The following is a 17876-nucleotide window of genomic DNA, read 5'->3' as shown; positions in this document are numbered from 1 at the left end:
CAGGAAGCATAAGTATATCCTTGCGGGAAACATAAGTATATACCTGCAAGAAGCATTGGTATATACCTCCAGGAAGCATAAGTATACACCTGCAGGAAACATTAGTATATAACTGGAGGAAGCATTAGTATATACCTGCAGAAAGCATAAGTATATACCTACAGGAAGCATTAGTATATACCTGCAGGAAGCAACGGTATATACCTGTAGGAAGCATTAGTGTATACCTGCAGGAAGCATTAGTATATACCTGCAGGAAGCATAATTATATACCTACAGGATGTTTTAGTATATACCTGCAGGAAGCGTAAGTATATATCTGCTGGAAGCGATAGTATATGCCTGCAGGAAGCATAAGTATATACCTGAAGGAAGCATAAGTATATACCTGCAGGAAGCATTGGCATATACCTGCAGGAAGCATAAGTATACATCTGCAGGAAGCGTTAGTATATACCTGCAGGAAGCATTGGTATATACCTGCAGGAAGCATAAGTATACAGCTACAGGAAGCGTTAGTATATACATGCAGGAAGCATTAGTATATACCTGCAGGAAGCATTACTATACACCTGCTGGAAGCATTAGTATATACCTACAGGAAGCATTACTATATACCTGCAGGAAACATAAGTATATACATGCCGGAAACATTAGTCTATACCTGCAGAAAGCATTAGTATATACCTGCAGGAAACTTTTTTCTATACCTGCAGGAAGCGTTAGTATATACCTGCAGGAAGCATTAGTATATACCTGCAGGAGGCATTAGTATATACCAGCAGGAAGCAACGGTATATACAGGCAGGAAGCATTAATATACACCTGCTGGAAGCATTAGTATATACCTGCAGCAAGCATTATTATACACTTGCTGGAAGCGTTAGTATATACCTGCTGGAAGCATTAATATATATACCTGCAGGAAGCATTAGTGTATACCTGCAGGAAGCATTACTATACACCTGCAGCAAGCATTAGTATATACATGGAGGAAGCATTAGTATATACCTGCAGAAAGCGTTAGTATATCCCTGCAGAAAGCATAAGTATATACCAGCAGGAAGCATTAATATATACCTGGAGGAAGCGTTAGTATATACCTTCAGGAAGCATTAGTATATACCTGCTATAAGCATAAGTATATATATGCAAGAAGCATTAGTATATACCTGCAGGAAGCATAAGTATATACCTGTAGGAAGCAGTAGTATATAACTGCAGAAAGCATTATTATATACCTGCAGGAAGCAACGGTATTTACATTCAGGAAGCATTAGTATATGCCTGCAGGAAGCATAAGTATATACCTGCAGGAAGCATAAGTATATACATGCAAGAAGCATTTGTATATACCTGCAAGAAGCATAAGTATATACATGCAGGAAGCATTAGTATATTCCTGCAGGAAGCATAAGTATATACCTGCAGGAAGCATAAGTATATACCTGCAGGAAGCATAAGTTTATACCTGGAGGAAGCATATGTATATACCTGTAGGAAACATTAGTATATACCTGCAGGAAGCAACGGTATATACCTGCAGAAAGCATAAGTATATTTCTGCAGGACGCATAAGTATACACCTGCAGGAAGTTTTAGTATATACCTGCAGGAAGCATAAGTATACACCTGCAGGAATCATTGGTATATACCTGCCGGAAGCATAAGTATATACCTGCTGGAAGCATTGGTATATTTCTACAGGAAGCATAAGTATACACCTGCAGGAAGTTTTAGTATATACCTGCAGGAAGCATGAGTATACACCTGCAGGAAGTTTTTAGTATATACCTCCAGGAAGCTTAAGTATATACCTGCTGGAAGCATTAGTAAACACCTGCAGGAAGCATAAGTATATACCTGCAGGAAGCGTTAGTATATACCTGCAGGAAGCATTGTTATATACCTGCAGGAAGCATAAGTATACACCTGCAGGAAGTTTTTAGTATATACCTGCAGGAGGCATAAGTATACACCTGCTGGAAGCATTGGTATATACCTGCAGGAAGCATAAGTATGTACCTGCAGTAAGCATTGGTATATACCTGCAGGAAGCATAAGTATACACCTGCAGGAAGTTTTAGTATATACCTGCAGGAAGCATTAGTATATACCTGCAGGAAGCATTAATATATACCTGCAGGAAGTATTAGTATATACCTGCAGGAAGCATTGGTATATACCTGCAGGAAGCATAAGTATACACCTGCAGGAAATTTTAGTATATACCTGCAAGGAAGCAACGGTATATACCTGCAGGAAGTTTTAGTATATATCTGCAGGAAGCGTAAGTATATACCTGCTTGAAGCGATAGTATATACCTGCAGGAAGCATAAGTATATACCTGCAGGAAGCATAAGTATATACCTGCAGGAAGCATTGGTATATACCTGCAGGAAGCATAAATATACATCTGCAGGAAGCGTTAGTATATACCTGCAGGAAGCATAAGTATATACCTGAGGAAGCAACGGTATATACCTGAAGAAAGCATAAGTATATACTTGCAGGAAGCGTTAGTATATACCTGCAGGATGTGTTAGTATATCCCTGCAGGAAGCATTGGTATATACCTGCAGGTAGAGTTAGTATATACCTGCAGGAAGCATAAGTATATATCTGTAAGAAGCATAAGTATATACCTGCAGGAAGCATTAGTATATACCTGCAGGAAGCATAAGTATATACCTGCAGGTAGCGTTAGTATATACCTGCATTAAGCATAAGTATATACTTGCAGGAAGAATAAGTATATACCTGCAGGAAGCATTGGTATATACCTGCAGGAAGCATAAGTATACACCTCCAGGAAGCGTTAGCATATACCTGCAGGAAGCATAAGTATATACCTGCAGGAAGCAACGGTATATACTTGAAGAAAGCATAAGTACATACCTGCAGGAAGCGTTAGTAAATACCTGCAGGAAGCATTGGTATACACCAGCAGGAAGCATTAGTATAAACCTGCAGGAAGCATAAGTATATACCTGCAGGAAGCATTAGTATATACATGCAGGAAGCATTAGTATATACCTGCAGGAAGCATTAGTATATACCTGCAGGAAGTATTAGTATATACCTGCAGGAAGCATTGGTATATACCTGCAGGAAGCATAAGTATACACCTGCAGGAAGTTTTAGTATATACCTGCAAGGAAGCAACGGTATATAACTGCAGAAAGTTTTAGTATTTACCTGCAGGAAACGTAAGTATATACCTGCTTGAAGCGATAGTATATACCTGCAGGAAGCATAAGTATATATCTGCAGGAAGCATAAGTATATACCTGCAGGAAGCATTGGTATATACCTGCAGGAAGCATAAATACACATCTGCAGGAAGCATTAGTATATACCTGCAGGAAGCATAAGTATATACCTGAGGAAGCAACGGTATATACCTGAAGAAAGCATAAGTATATACTTGCAGGAAGCGTTAGTATATACCTGCAGGATGTGTTAGTATATACCTGCAGGAAGCATTGGTATATACCTGCAGGTAGAGTTAGTATATACCTGCAGGAAGCATCAGTATATATCTGTAGGAAGCATAAGTATATACCTGCAGGAAGCATTAGATATACCTGCAGGAAGCATAAGTATATACCTGCAGGCAGCGTTAGTATATACCTGCATTAAGCATAAATATATTCCTGCAGGAAGCATAAGTATATACCTGCAGGAAGCATTGGTATATACCTGCAGGAAGCATAAGTATACACCTCCAGGAAGCGTTAGTATATACCTGCAGGAAGCATAAGTATATACCTGCAGGAAGCAACGGTATATACCTGAAGAAAGCATAAGTGCATACCTGCAGGAAGCGTTAGTAAATACCTGCCAGAAGCATTGGTATGCACCAGCAGGAAGCATTAGTATATGCCTGCAGGAAGCATAAGTATATACCTGCAGGAAGCATTAGTGTATACATGCAGGAAGCATTAGTATATACTTGCAGGAAACATTGGTATCTACCTGCAGGAAACATTAATACTGATGGCTGGCAACATTTACTGACTTCCCAGGTGTTGTTAGAGGTCTAGTTTGTATAATGTAATAACAATGGAAATTATATAAGAAATGAAAGCGAATGTGATATCATAGCGAGATGGGACTTGGGAATAGATATAGTTATGATGAGGAAATGGAATGAAAGATGATAAACAACAGAAGTAAGTAGGATTCAAGAGGCAGAGACGATTATTATAGGCTTGCAGGGGAGAATTTCTGAAGGTTGGCAGGAGGAGAGGAGTACTGACGATGCCCTCTCAGTACCTTGGGAGGGCGCTAAATCAATGGGTTTCTCAGAACAGGCCAGGTTTTGCGTGACCAGAGGTGATTCTGGTGCGTGAAGTAGTTACATTTCGTGTCTGGAAATAATAAATCTGAAAGGAGAACCAGAGAAATATTGTAACTTGAGGCAGATGTTGTGACGTGTATCGGGTGTTGTGACGTGAGGCAGATGTTGTGAAGTGAGGCAGATGTTGTGACGCGAGACAGATGTTGTGACGTAAGGCAGATGTTGTGACGTGAGGCAGATGTTGTGACGTGAGGCGGATGTTGTGATGTGAGGCAGATGTTGTGATGTGAGGCAGATGTTGTGACGTGAAGCAGATGTTGTGATGTGAGGCAGATGTTGTGATGTGAGGCAGATGTTGTGACGTGAAGCAGATGTTGTGATGTGAGGCAGATGTTGTGATGTGAGGCAGATGTTGTGATGTGAAGCAGTTGTTGTGACGTGAGGCAGATGTTGTTACGTGAAGCAGCTGTTGTGACGTGAAGCATGACAGTATTATTAACTCGTTCTAATTCTTCTTTTCTCTCTGGGTAAAATGTGTTAAATTCTCTGTTGTTCAAAGGAATAATAATTCCTTTGAACCACAGGGTGGTGGTGGATGAGGTGGTAGTGGATGAGGAGGTAGTGGTGGAGGAGGTGATGGTGGAGTAGGTGGTGGTGGTGGAGGTAGTGGTGGAGGTGTTCGTGGTAGTGGCTGAGGTGATAGTGGATGGTGGTGGTGGTGGACTAGGTGGAGGTGGTGAAGGAGTTGGAAGCAGAGAGAATATTCCTTTTATTGTGTGTTTCAGCAGCTCAGAGAGTCATATAAAACACACATTTATAATTTCAAATGGCAGATCAGAAACTGTGTCTGTACATTACGTTAAGAATTTAACATTTGTGTGAAAGAGCTTTAATTAAGACTTGGTAATTCAAATCTTCTTTTGGACTGTAAAATATAATCTGAGTAATTTCTTTCATTAATAGATTATTATTAAGGCACGAGATGATTGGAAAGACAAACTAACACTTTCTTACATAATACCATTGTAATTATATTGAAGTTTTCATAATAATTATCTCTTCCTGGTTTTCTGTTATTGTACGTCTATTCCCTTCGACATTCAATTCTTCACTAAAAAATTATTCATCCTCCTCTTTCTCCTCCTCCTCCTCCTCCTTCTTCTCCTTCTCCTTTTCCTCACCAGTGTCCTCTTCCTTCTCCTTTTCCTCACCAGTTTCCTCTTCCTTCTCCTCATCATCATCACCATTGTCCTATTCCTCCTCCTTCGCCTCACCAGTGTCTCCTCCTCCACACCAGCTTCCTCCTCCTCCACACCAGCCTCCTCCTCCTCCTCACCATTGTCCTCCTCTCTCCTTTCCTTTGTCCTCCTAATTAATTCTCGCTGATAAACTCACGACTTCAACCTTCCTCTCACTATCATCTGCCTCTCCCTCTTGTCACATTAATTGAGTCCTCACTTGTTCCTCATCACTTCCTCTCTTGGTGTCTTCCTTCCTTCCTCCAGTCTTCTCTCATTTTAATTTGCTTCACTGGAATTTAAATTTAAATATATATATAAAACAAAGAAGTATGTCTGTCTGTGTGTTTGTGTGTGTGGCCGCACGAGAATCTCGGAAACTACTTCACCGATCTGTAGTGATGATGGATGGTGTTATATGTAGTGATGATGGATGGTGTTATATGTAGTGATGATGGATGATGTTATATGTTGTGATGATGGATGGTGTTATATGTAGTGATGATGGATGATGTTATATGTAGTGATGATGGATGTTGTTATATGTAGTGATGATAGGTGGTGTTACTGTATATGTAGTGATGATGGATGGTGTTATATGTAGTGATGATGGATGATGTTATATGTAGTGATGATGGATGGTGTTATATGTAGTGATGATGGGTGGTGTTATATGTAGCGATGATGGATGATGTTACATGTAGTGATGATTAGACAATGAAATAATAACAGTTTAATGCTAGAAAAATATACTTTACTGTACCGTTGTAGTGAAAAACATACACCGTTAATGAACTATTGATGGAAGAAGAAGTTTTGGGGACTCAACAGTGAGACAATGTGGAGCCTCCCGGAGGGTGGCGTCCAACCGTGGCCTAGCTGATGAGCTGCCCGGAGCGAACAGCGGACAATTGGTCACAGGAAACAAATCAGGAAAGGGAATCCCGTCTCAATGCTAACAGAAAGCGAACAGCGGACAGTCGGTCACTGGAAACAGATCTGGAAAGGGAATCCCGTCTTAATGTTAACAGAAAGCGAACAGCGGACAGTCGGTCACAGGAAACAGATCAGGAAAGGGAATCCCGTCTTAATGCTAACAGAAAGCGAACAGCGGACAGTCGGTCACAGGAAACAGATCAGGAAAGGGAATCCCGTCTTAATGCTAACAGTAAGCGAACATCGGACAGTCGGTCACAGGAAACAGATCAGGAAAAGGGAATCCCGTCTTAATGCTAACAGAAAGCGAACAGCGGACAGTCGGTCACAGGAAACAGATCAGGAAAAGGGAATCCCGTCTTAATGCTGACGATAACAAACAACAGAAAGGCCTTCTCTAGAAAATGATGAAGAGCATGAAATTCGTTTGAATGCTAATAGACAGAGAGCTGCGGGATCCAGGATTCTAAGAAAGAATACACAGTGGCATCCACTTGCAAGAGCAGCATTTAACTATGACAATGAGATAGAATATAAAAAGTATCCCTCTGTTGTCATTGGCAACATGGATAAGAAATGTGAACACTGCGGTGCAAAGAAGTATAAAGGAGAATCTGCTGGACTGTGCTGCTCTCATGGGAAAGTACGACTGCCAAATTTGGAAAAACCACCACAACCATTGAAGACTCTCATGCTGGGAACAACACCAGAGTCAAAACACTTCTTGGAAAATATACTGAAGTACAATTCATGCTTCCAGATGACATCCTTTGGAGCTACCAGAGTAGTTCGTGAGCACGGATACATACCCACATTCAAAGTCCAGGGTCAAGTCTATCACAAAGCAGGATCCCTCTTACCACTGGAAGATGAGCAGGCAAAGTTCCTCCAAATCTACTTCATGGGAGATCATGAAAAGCAGACTACTATCAGGTGTGGCAACATTCAAGGTGTCAGACATGACATTGTCCTATCTATCCAAGAAATGCTGCATGAGCGCAACACGTATGTACAGTCATTTAAAAATGCCCTGGAAAACATGCCTTCTGACGAGTACAAAGTCAGGATCAAAGCAGACACGACCCCTAAGGGAGAACATGAAAGAAGATTCAATGCTCCTGTAGTTGATGAAGTAGCCATCCTGATTGTCGGTCAAGAGTTTGAGAAACGAGACATCATACTCAAAATGAGAGACGAGTCGCTCACAAGAAGAACATGATACCACATGTACTGGAAGCTACAATACTGACAGGAAAAGCTAAAGGAGAGGATGTTTTTATACCAAGGATACCTCTCATCACCACTGACCTGCCATTTGAGTTCAAGCGACTTCAGTTCCCGGTTAAAGTGAGCTTTGCCATGACCATCTACAAAAGCCAGGGACAGTCCCTAAAGATGGTTGGCCTAAACCTGGTGTTTCCTTGCTTCTCTCATGGACAGTTCTATGTTGGATGCCTGGTATTTCCTTGCTTCTCTCATGGACAGTTCTAGGTTGGATGCTCCAGAGTGGGAACTGGCAAAAATCTGTACATACTTGCTGCTGATGGCAAAACCAAAAATGTGGTGTACCTTAATGCACTACAGTGAGACAATGTGGAGCCTCCCGGAAGGTGGCGATTCCGCTAGTATAATATAATTTTTTTTATCTCAATGTTGAGCAACTTTTATGAAGGTCCTAAGACGTTGAGCATTTAAAACACATTGAAACACAATTAGGAATAAAAAGAAAATATTTTCTAAGAACATTTGTGAACAACTAGCGACAACTAACATTATATTAATGCAAAGTTTTTATGAATTATTATATATACCTGAGATAATATTGTTAGAGTATTAGTGGGTATTATATATGATAAATTAACAAAGCAACATTTTCAGATCAATTGGGTTCTTGAAAAATTCTTATTAACTGAAGTTCCTAAGAGTCCAGAGCGCTCGTCATGAAAGACTTGCCTGTCGTTCCGGTCTCCACGATCCAACTTTTTCAATTATGCTCTCCCTCCCCCTCCTTCCCACACCGCGTTCTTTCTTGTTGTTCTTTGTTAACTCTTCCATCTCTCTCCACCTATCTACCTCCCACGGTATTATCTTTTAATCCCCAACTTTTTTTTTCATAACCACTCGTCCTCCCGCACTCAGACACAAGAAGACAGTCGAACAAACAGATTTTCTTTGGGTAAAAATCTTCTGTGGTCGAAACACAGTTCCCCTTCCCTCCCCACTCCATCACCCCCTCCCCTCCGATCCCCCTCCCTCCTTTCTCCTCCCCTCCCTTCCTCCTCCCTTCTTTCTCCTCCCCTCCCCTTCCTCCTCCTTTTTTTCCCTGCATTTTTTCCTATGCTAATAAGGTGGGCGAGGTAGGAAGAGAGAGGATAGGAGAAGGTAACGGCGCGAGACAAAAGATAGTTGTTGAGTATATCGGTGTATGGTGGGGCAATGCCTCTCTCAGGGCTTGGAGACTTTGGGGGGAAAACAGTCATATTCTTGGATATTGTGTCCGTAAAGTCGAGGTTTTCTCTCCTGCGTCTGTTTATGTGATCGAAACGACTATTTTTTTATGTAAATTATGTCGTGTTTTAGGAGTCACACTGTAATGTTATTAAATTTATGGGTTTTCTACATTCGTTCTCTAGCTTATCTCTAATATTTAGTGGTCCAGTAGCTTGTTGTATTTAGATCGTATTGGTTGCTGTGAGAGACAAGGAGGGTTTTTGGTCGTCTGATAACCATAACAGTGGTGGTGGTGGTGGTGGTGGTGGTGGTGGTGGTGGTGGTGGTGGTGGTGGTGGTGAGACATCCACTATACTGTTAAAGGTCTTCCTCCTCAATACGTCTCGGCTCTAGGTAATTTTTTTTCTTCTTTATTCTTAGGGTCGAAGCTTTTCCTGGTGGTGAGTTTATCCGTGAAAGGCCCATTATCGTTACCGCTGAGGGTCACGCGGTGGTGGCTCGGATTGGTCCTCCCTTAATGTGTTAGTGTGATGTGGTTTTGTTCTGCCACAGAGGTGAGTTTCTCCTATTTTTCGGTAAAAGCAAATTTCATGTCCGTGTCTTACTCTAAACTCGTGTGTGTGTGTGTGTGTGTGTGTGTGTGTGTGTGTGTGTGTGTGTGTGTGTGTGTGTGTGTGTGTGTGTGTGTGTGTGTGTGTGTGTGTGTGTGGAAAGTATCCAGCCGCGTGTATTGCTGCTCCTACATGTTACACTCACAGACACACAGTAAATGTCTGCTTTACACACACACATACACAAACACACACATGTTTAGAACACAGTGTCACGCCAACTATAAACCTCCACTATGGTCTCTTAAAGTATCCAAAAATAAAAATGCTCACCAAACATCGTTTAGTTCTTGCCAGGTGTTGCTTCATCAGCAAACGTCTTCTACAATACACCTCAGAGTTCTTCACGTACACAAGCTTTACCAACAAAAGCCATACAAAATTATGCCATGATATTTTACACAGGATTTCCTACCAAGAAGCAACACATGGTACTGAGGCCAAGTGGTAGATTAGAAACGTGGTACTGAGGCCAAGTGGTAGATTAGAAACGTGGTACTGAGGCCAAGTGGTAGATTAGAAACGTGGTACTGAGGTCAAGTGGTAGATTAGAAACGTGGTACTGAGACCAAGTGGTAGATTAGAAACGTGGTACTGAGGTCAAGTGGTAGATTAGAAACGTGGTACTGAGGCCAAGTGGTAGATTAGAAACGTGGTACTGAGGCCAAGTGGTAGATTAGAAACGTGGTACTGAGGCCAAGTGGTAGATTAGAAACGTGGTACTGGGGCCAAGTGGTAGATTAGAAACGTGGTACTGAGGCCAAGTGGAAGATTAGAAACGTGGTACTGAGGCCAAGTGGTAGATTAGAAACGTGGTACTGAGGCCAAGTGGAAGATTAGAAACGTGGTACTGAGGCCAAGTGGTAGATTAGAAACGTGGTACTGAGGCCAAGTGGTAGATTAGAAACGTGGTACTGGCTGTAATGCATTATGGTGAAATAGTCTGTCATATTTTAGAGTCTTGATGAATTAACAGGTGACCCTTACCAGGTGCAGATTCTAATGAATTTCTTCAATCAGACAACACATACAGGTATAGTAACATCAACATCCACCTGCCATCACCATTATACATCAACATCCACCTGACATCACCATTATACACACTCAACATCCACCTGACATCATTATATAACATCAACATCCACCTGACATCACCATTATACAACATCAACATCCACCTGACATCATCATTATACAACACCAACATCCACCTGACATCACCACTATACAAGATCAACATCCACCTGACATCATCCTTATACAACATCAACATCCACCTAGCCACACCTGTAATATAAAAGAGAAGTAAAATGTCATCAAAATAAACAAGACACTTTGGCCAACTTCTTCTTGGTTCTGGAAATATGCAAATGTATTGAAAGTTTTATGGTAGTAATAAAAGTTAAGAGTGAACTAAAGTTGACAAACGAGACACTTACCAATACCCGAGACTTTCAAATGGTTCACAATTTTGCAATAATAGTGTCATTTGGATCTGGATGAGAGCACTTACAACTGGTGTCTCTCATGTGTGTGCGGGTGTATTTTTAACTCAGCCACTTGTATACTTGTGTGTGGGCTTCTGAGTGTGTTCTGAGGTGACCATGTGTCTGTTTGTGTATTCCCGTTGATACACAATTATGCTGCGTTACTTTATGTCTATCAGTGTAAAGATGATTGTTGGCCGATGTTTGGGAGCCACAATGTAATGCACACATATTGACAAGACTGATTAAAGAACATTCAAGAAAAGTCATATGATGTGCGTGTGTGCGTGCGTGCGAGCTACTGCCACCAAACACATGAAAAATAACAAAGCCTCAGGGTCTGATGGAATCCCAGCCGAGGTGTATAAAGCAAGAGGACCTTTGCTTACCAACCGTCTCCACTCCCTCCTGGAAAACATTTGGGAAAAGGAGGAAATCCCCCAAGCTCTTAAAGACGCCTCCATCGTCAATGTTTATAAGAACAAGGGACATCGGTCAGACAGTGCCAACTACTGCGGGATCTCACTGTTGTCCATAGCTGGCAAGATTATCGCCCGAGTCCTCCTAAACAGACTACTACCTAAAGCGGAAAACTTCCTCTCAGAATTTCAATGTGGCTTTAGACCATCACGTGGCACCACTGACATAATCTTTGCTGCCTGCCAGATACAGGAAAAGTGCAGAGAACAGCGTCGTGACCTGTACATGGCTTTCATCGACCTAACCAAGGTCTTCGACTCGGTCAACAGGGAAGCCCTCTGGTGGACCCTCAGCCGTTTTGGCTGCCCACCAAAATTTATCGCCATTGTGAGGCAAATCCACGATGGCATGAACGGCAGTGTCCTGCACAATGGCACCCAGTCTGAGTTTTTCCCATCCAAACGGGGGTTAATTAATGGTGTGTACTGGCACCAACTCTCTTTTCCATCTTCTTGGCTGCCTTCCTTACTCGTGCCAGTACCAACTTAGCCGGCGGGGTGGACTTCGGGTACCGGATGAAGGGTCTTTTCAACATAAGACGACTCCAGGCAAGAACAAAGGTGTCGGTAGCTTCCATTACTGAACTTCAGTATGCAGACGACCTCACCCTTGTTGCTCACACTGAACACGACCTACGAGGGATCCTGAGCACCTATGCAGATGCGCATAGATGCGCATGCCTTGAGATGAATGTATGTAAGACTCAGATTCTCTTTCAACCTGCCCCTGGTTCAGTCACACCTCCACCATCCATCCAGCTTAACGGTAACACCCTCTTTAATGTTACCCACTTTCGGTATCTCGGCTCCCACCTGTCCACTACCGCAGACATCGATGAAGAGATTCAGCATTGGATCAGATGTGCATCTCAAGCCTTTGGCAGACTCCGAAACCGTGTCTTCTGCTGTAGGGAGCTGAAATTATCTACAAAGTTACACGTATATCGAGCAGTGGTCCTCCCCACCCTGCTATACGGCAGTGAGACATGGGCATCTCAAGGAACTTGAAAACTTTCACCAATGTAGTCTACGTTCCATCCCCCATGTTCGCTGAGAAGACAAGAGAATAAGTGCCAGTATTCTTGCTGACACCAACTGTAGGAGCATCGAGGCTACCATTATCCATGAACTATTACGCTGAACTGGCCATGTTACCCGCATGGACGACAGTAGACTGCCAAAGCAGCTATTTCACAGTCACCTAACCAATAGTAAACGTAACGCAGGCTGGCAACTGAAAGTTATAAGGATAGTCTTAAAACAAACCTGAAAAAGTGCCAAATCGGCCCTCTCACCTAGGAGTCGATTACTCCACATCGTAACGCTTGAAGGAGCACCACACGAGAAGGTGTCAATACTTTCGAGTTAGCCCGACTGCAAACCGAGGCAGATAAGCGCCAACGCCGTAAAGACGTTGCCACCGCCTCTCCTGCACCAGATGTAGCCCCTCACATGTGCAACATCTGTGTACAACTCTGCTGGTCCAGTATCGGTCCCTTTAGTTACCTTATAACTCTCCATTGAAGGTGACATCATTAATAACTCGTAGCATTGTATCATTGCTGGATGATCGTCATTCTCGATGCCGAGTGACAGCAAAGTAGTAAAAGTAGTAAGTGCGTGTGTGTGCGCGCGTGTGCGTGCGTATCTATTGTCTGAATAGAACATCTCATAAAATATAAATGACCTGAATTACCGTAAATTAGTCAATTAAAAATGCAGGCCATTGCACCGCCCTGTTGATTATATTACCATAATTAACGAGCATTTTTAATAACACAACTTTGTTCTTAAAACTGATGAACAAACGAGAGGAGTGAAGCCTCCAGTATAATGTGATGAAAATAAAGCATTTTCATCAAACTTGTTGTTTGGTGTCCAGAAAGGTTTGAAAGAATTCCACCTTAGTCTTTTCATCTCAGCTCCTATGTGTCTGATTAACTTTTGTGATATATTATCTTCATTGATTAGATCTATTATAATCTTCTGATTACTTTAATTACTGATTTTATTAAATAGTCTAAGGTCAGTTTTTATATGGGACCTAGAAGTACCCCCCCCCCCCAATCAATCTATGTGTAATAGTTTTATTCCCTATAATAAAGGCATATAACCCAAGCTGTTGCATCGCCAGTGATGTTACTACCACGATCAATCAATCCCTACTGTATATTAATAATCATCCACTCAAAAAACAAACATAATTGAGTCTCGGGTGTTTTTCTGATCATGACTTCATAAATAAATATAAAAGTTTTCACAATTGACATCAGTTTGAGGGTGTTTTGGTGTTGACTTGAAGAAAAACTTTTAACACGTTCAGTTTCTTCATCACGAATTTATCTTTTTCTTCGCGCCATGGTGGAGACGACGGTTGCCTCTTGTGCTATTCTCTCAGTATCGTTATTCTTTTTCCAATCTTTTAATGTTAAATATTGTTCGAACTGTAAGACGTAAAACCTCTGTGGGCTGGACCGACTTAATCAGCGCCTTCACTTGCTGGATGAAGGCCACTTCTTAGCTATTTTATTCTTCTCCAGCTTCTCCTCCCTAAGGTACATATATCATTGAATGAAATAATAAATAGAGGATAATTTTTATATTCGATAGTCCTAAATGATTACTATATTTTTAGGATGTGCAATAACGAGAAATCTTAAAATCAATAAGAATAAAGTCTGATCATTGTGAAGAACGTATATGTTTTATTTATTAATAGCAAAATCGCCGCCCTCCGGGCGGCTCTTTCGCTAGGCCACGGTAGGACGCCACCCTCCGGGCGGCTCCACATTGTCTCGCTTTACTGCATTAAGGTGTCTGCTTTGATCCTGACTTTGTACTCGTCAGAAGGCATGTTTTCCAGGGCATTTTTTAATGACTGTACATACTTGTTGCGCTCATGTAGCATTTCTTGGATAGATAGGACAATGTCATGTCTGACACCTTGAATGTTGCCACACCTGATAGTAGTCTGCTTTTCATGATCTCCCATGAAGTAGATTTGGAGGAATTTTGCCTGCTCATCTTCCAGTAGAAAGAAGGATCCTGCTTTGTGATAGACTTGACCCTGGACTTTGAATGTGGGCATGTATCCGTGCTCACGAACTACTTTGGTAGCTCCAAAGGATATCATCTGGAAGCATGAATTGTACTTCTGTATATTTTCCAAGAAGTGTTTTGACTCTGGTGTTGTTCCCAGCATGAGAGTCGTCAGTGGTTGTGGTGGTTTATCCAAATTTGGCAGTCGTACTTTCCCATGAGCGCAGCACAGTCCAGCAGATTCTCCTTTGTACTTCTTTGCACCGCAATATTCACATTTCTTATCCATGTTGCCAATGACAACAGAGGGATACTTTTCATATTCTATATATAACATCATCCATCATCACTACATATAACACCATCCATCATCACTACATATAACACCATCCATCATCACAACATATAACAACATCCATCATCACTACATATAACATCATCATCACTACATATAACACCACCCATCTTCACTACATATAACACCATCCATCATCACTACATATAACACCATCCATCATCACTACATATAACACCACCCATCATCACTACATATAACACCATCCATCATCACTACATATAACACCATCCATCATCACTACATATAACACCATCCATCATCACTACATATAACAACATCCTTCATCACTACATATAACGTCATTCATCATCACTACATATAACACCATCCATCATCACTACATATAACATCATCCATCATTACTACATATAACACCATCCATCATCACTACATATAACACCACCCATCATCACTACATATAACAACATCCTTCATCACTACATATAACAACATCCTTCATCACTACATATAACGTCATTCATCATCACTACATATAACACCATCCATCATCACTACATATAACACCATCCATCATCACTACATATAACACCACCCATCATCACTACATACAACAACATCCTTCATCACTACATATAACGTCATCCATCATCACTACATATAACACCATCCATCATCACTACATATAACACCACCCATCATCACTACATACAACAACATCCTTCATCACTACATATAACGTCATCCATCATCACTACATATAACACCATCCATCATCACTACATATAACACCACCCATCATCACTACATACAACAACATCCTTCATCACTACATATAACGTCATCCATCATCACTACATATAACATCATCAATCATCACTACATATAACACCATGCATCATCACTGCAGATCGGTAAATTAGTTTCCGAGATTCTCGTGCAGACACACAAACAAATAAACAAACAGAGACAGACTTCTTTGTTTTATATATATAGCTATTTGTGTTTGTACTTGTTAATAAGCTTTAGTGTATGTATTTTTATGTAGGTCATAAGACCGAAATTAGTTATTTTACAAGTGTAGCACTCGGTTCCTATATCCAGGTCCCTGGTGTGAGGCTGTGCTGTCCTTCTGTTAGGTTCTTGGCATAGGATTTTGATGGCCGTCTGGTCTAGTCTCTGGCTTGTGACTCTGGTGGCCATCTTGTTAAATCTCTGGTGGCCATCTTGTTAAATCTCTGGTGGCCGTCTGGTCGATTCCCTGGCATGTGATTCTGGAATTCCTGCGATCGAGTCCCTGGTTTGAGTCTCTGGCAGCCACAGTCCCCAGGTATAGCCACCGCCTTCATCAAAGGCTCGCCAGAGAACCTAAATCCAGGCAGTAATTTAGTCAGCCAAGTGAAAATTATATTGCTACAACCGACGGAAATGGACGGCGCCTCTTGATGTTTGGTGCCTTTGTTATATTAGAGTGAACCGAGAGAACGAACAATGTATATCAAGACAGACGAAGAAGGGTAAGGGTAAAACAGTAGGAAATTTTTTTTTAATAAAGGTGAAAGATAAAGCTCTCATCTTATGACACAGATATGCCCACAGCACTGTACACACACCCCTCAAACCCAATGAGTTCATATTATGTGTCACTTGTGATAGGGAGGGAGGCCTGAACAGTGTATAGCACTACAGGCAGGTTCTTTTACTGATGTTGACCTTGACACGTAACATTCATATAAAAAATGAAAAGAAGACGATAGTTAAGAGTTACGGCCCCGGAAAGATCACCGTTGTAGATTTTTTTTCTTCCTCGTCAGATATAGACCTCCTTGGGAGTGACCTTAAACAACACGTGGATGGTTAACCTGAGGAACTACTAGCTTATAAGGTGCCCCAAGGTTTCAGTAGCTCTTTGATGACTTTTCGTTTTCTTTTCCCATTAGGTGTTCCGCTGCGAGTATCCGAAACACAAGGTGGCGACAAGAGAAAACGTTAGGCACAAATGGGAAGCCAAGCTGCAGACAGACACACGCAGATACAGACACGAAAGACATAGTTGATTTACTTTTTATATATGTTCATAGGAGGGTAAATGTACATTAAACACATTTTAGAATATTTTCAATAAAATATAGGGTGTAATACAATATATGGAAATTCAAAATAAAACTTTTAAGTTTGTTATGTTTACAAATTAGAAGATCCGTGCAATGTATATTGACCAAAACTGTCAAGGTGATTACAGTTATAGATTCCTCGAGTTTGACTTGAGGGACATCGTGTCTCTATGGAGGGGGAAATGACTACAGCCCGTCAGGTCCTCTTGTTTGTGTCGTTTATCTCGTGTCCTCGAGGTAGCAGCGGGCCCGTGTGTCGACTGTGTTTGAAGAGACATCGAGCGAATTTCAGTGGTAGCTACCCCACCTTCCCTTTGTGTAAGTGTATTGGCCCGTAACTGCGAGGGCCCGTTGGTAACCCTTCAATTTACTGGCACTAGTGAACGGCATGTTTGGTATTTCCGAATCTCCAGATATCGCGTCATGATCCAATGTTCCAGTGAACGGTAACATACCCGGATAAACCACCTGAACGTTTTTGTCAGTATTGGTCGTATACAGGACTGTACCTTGTCTGTTTACTTGCTTAACTATCTGCCGAATGTCCAAACGACCTACACAAAGATAAGTAGTGATATTCATCATTCAGGTGACCCACAATGATGACGACACGAACATGCGAGTCTGTTAGATCTCGTGCTAGTGATTGACGTCTGTCTGCCTGCAGGTATAAAGCGGGTTGCGTACACCAGACACTGATACACGTTTTTCCAGCTCTTAATTCACAAGACACCTTTTCTACATCGCCAAATAAACATAATATATTTGCCAACCCCCACACCTCTGCTAACCCCCACACCACTGCCAACCCCCACACCACTACCAACCCCCACACCACTGCCAACCCCCACACCACTGCCAACCCCCACACCACTACCAACCCCCACACCACTGCCAC

Source organism: Homarus americanus, unplaced genomic scaffold, assembly GCF_018991925.1.
Source record: "Homarus americanus isolate GMGI-L3 unplaced genomic scaffold, GMGI_Hamer_2.0 scaffold31037, whole genome shotgun sequence".
Classification (NCBI taxonomy): domain Eukaryota; kingdom Metazoa; phylum Arthropoda; class Malacostraca; order Decapoda; family Nephropidae; genus Homarus; species Homarus americanus.
The sequence above is the reverse complement of the archived record's forward strand: the minus strand, read 5'-3'. Positions refer to the sequence as shown.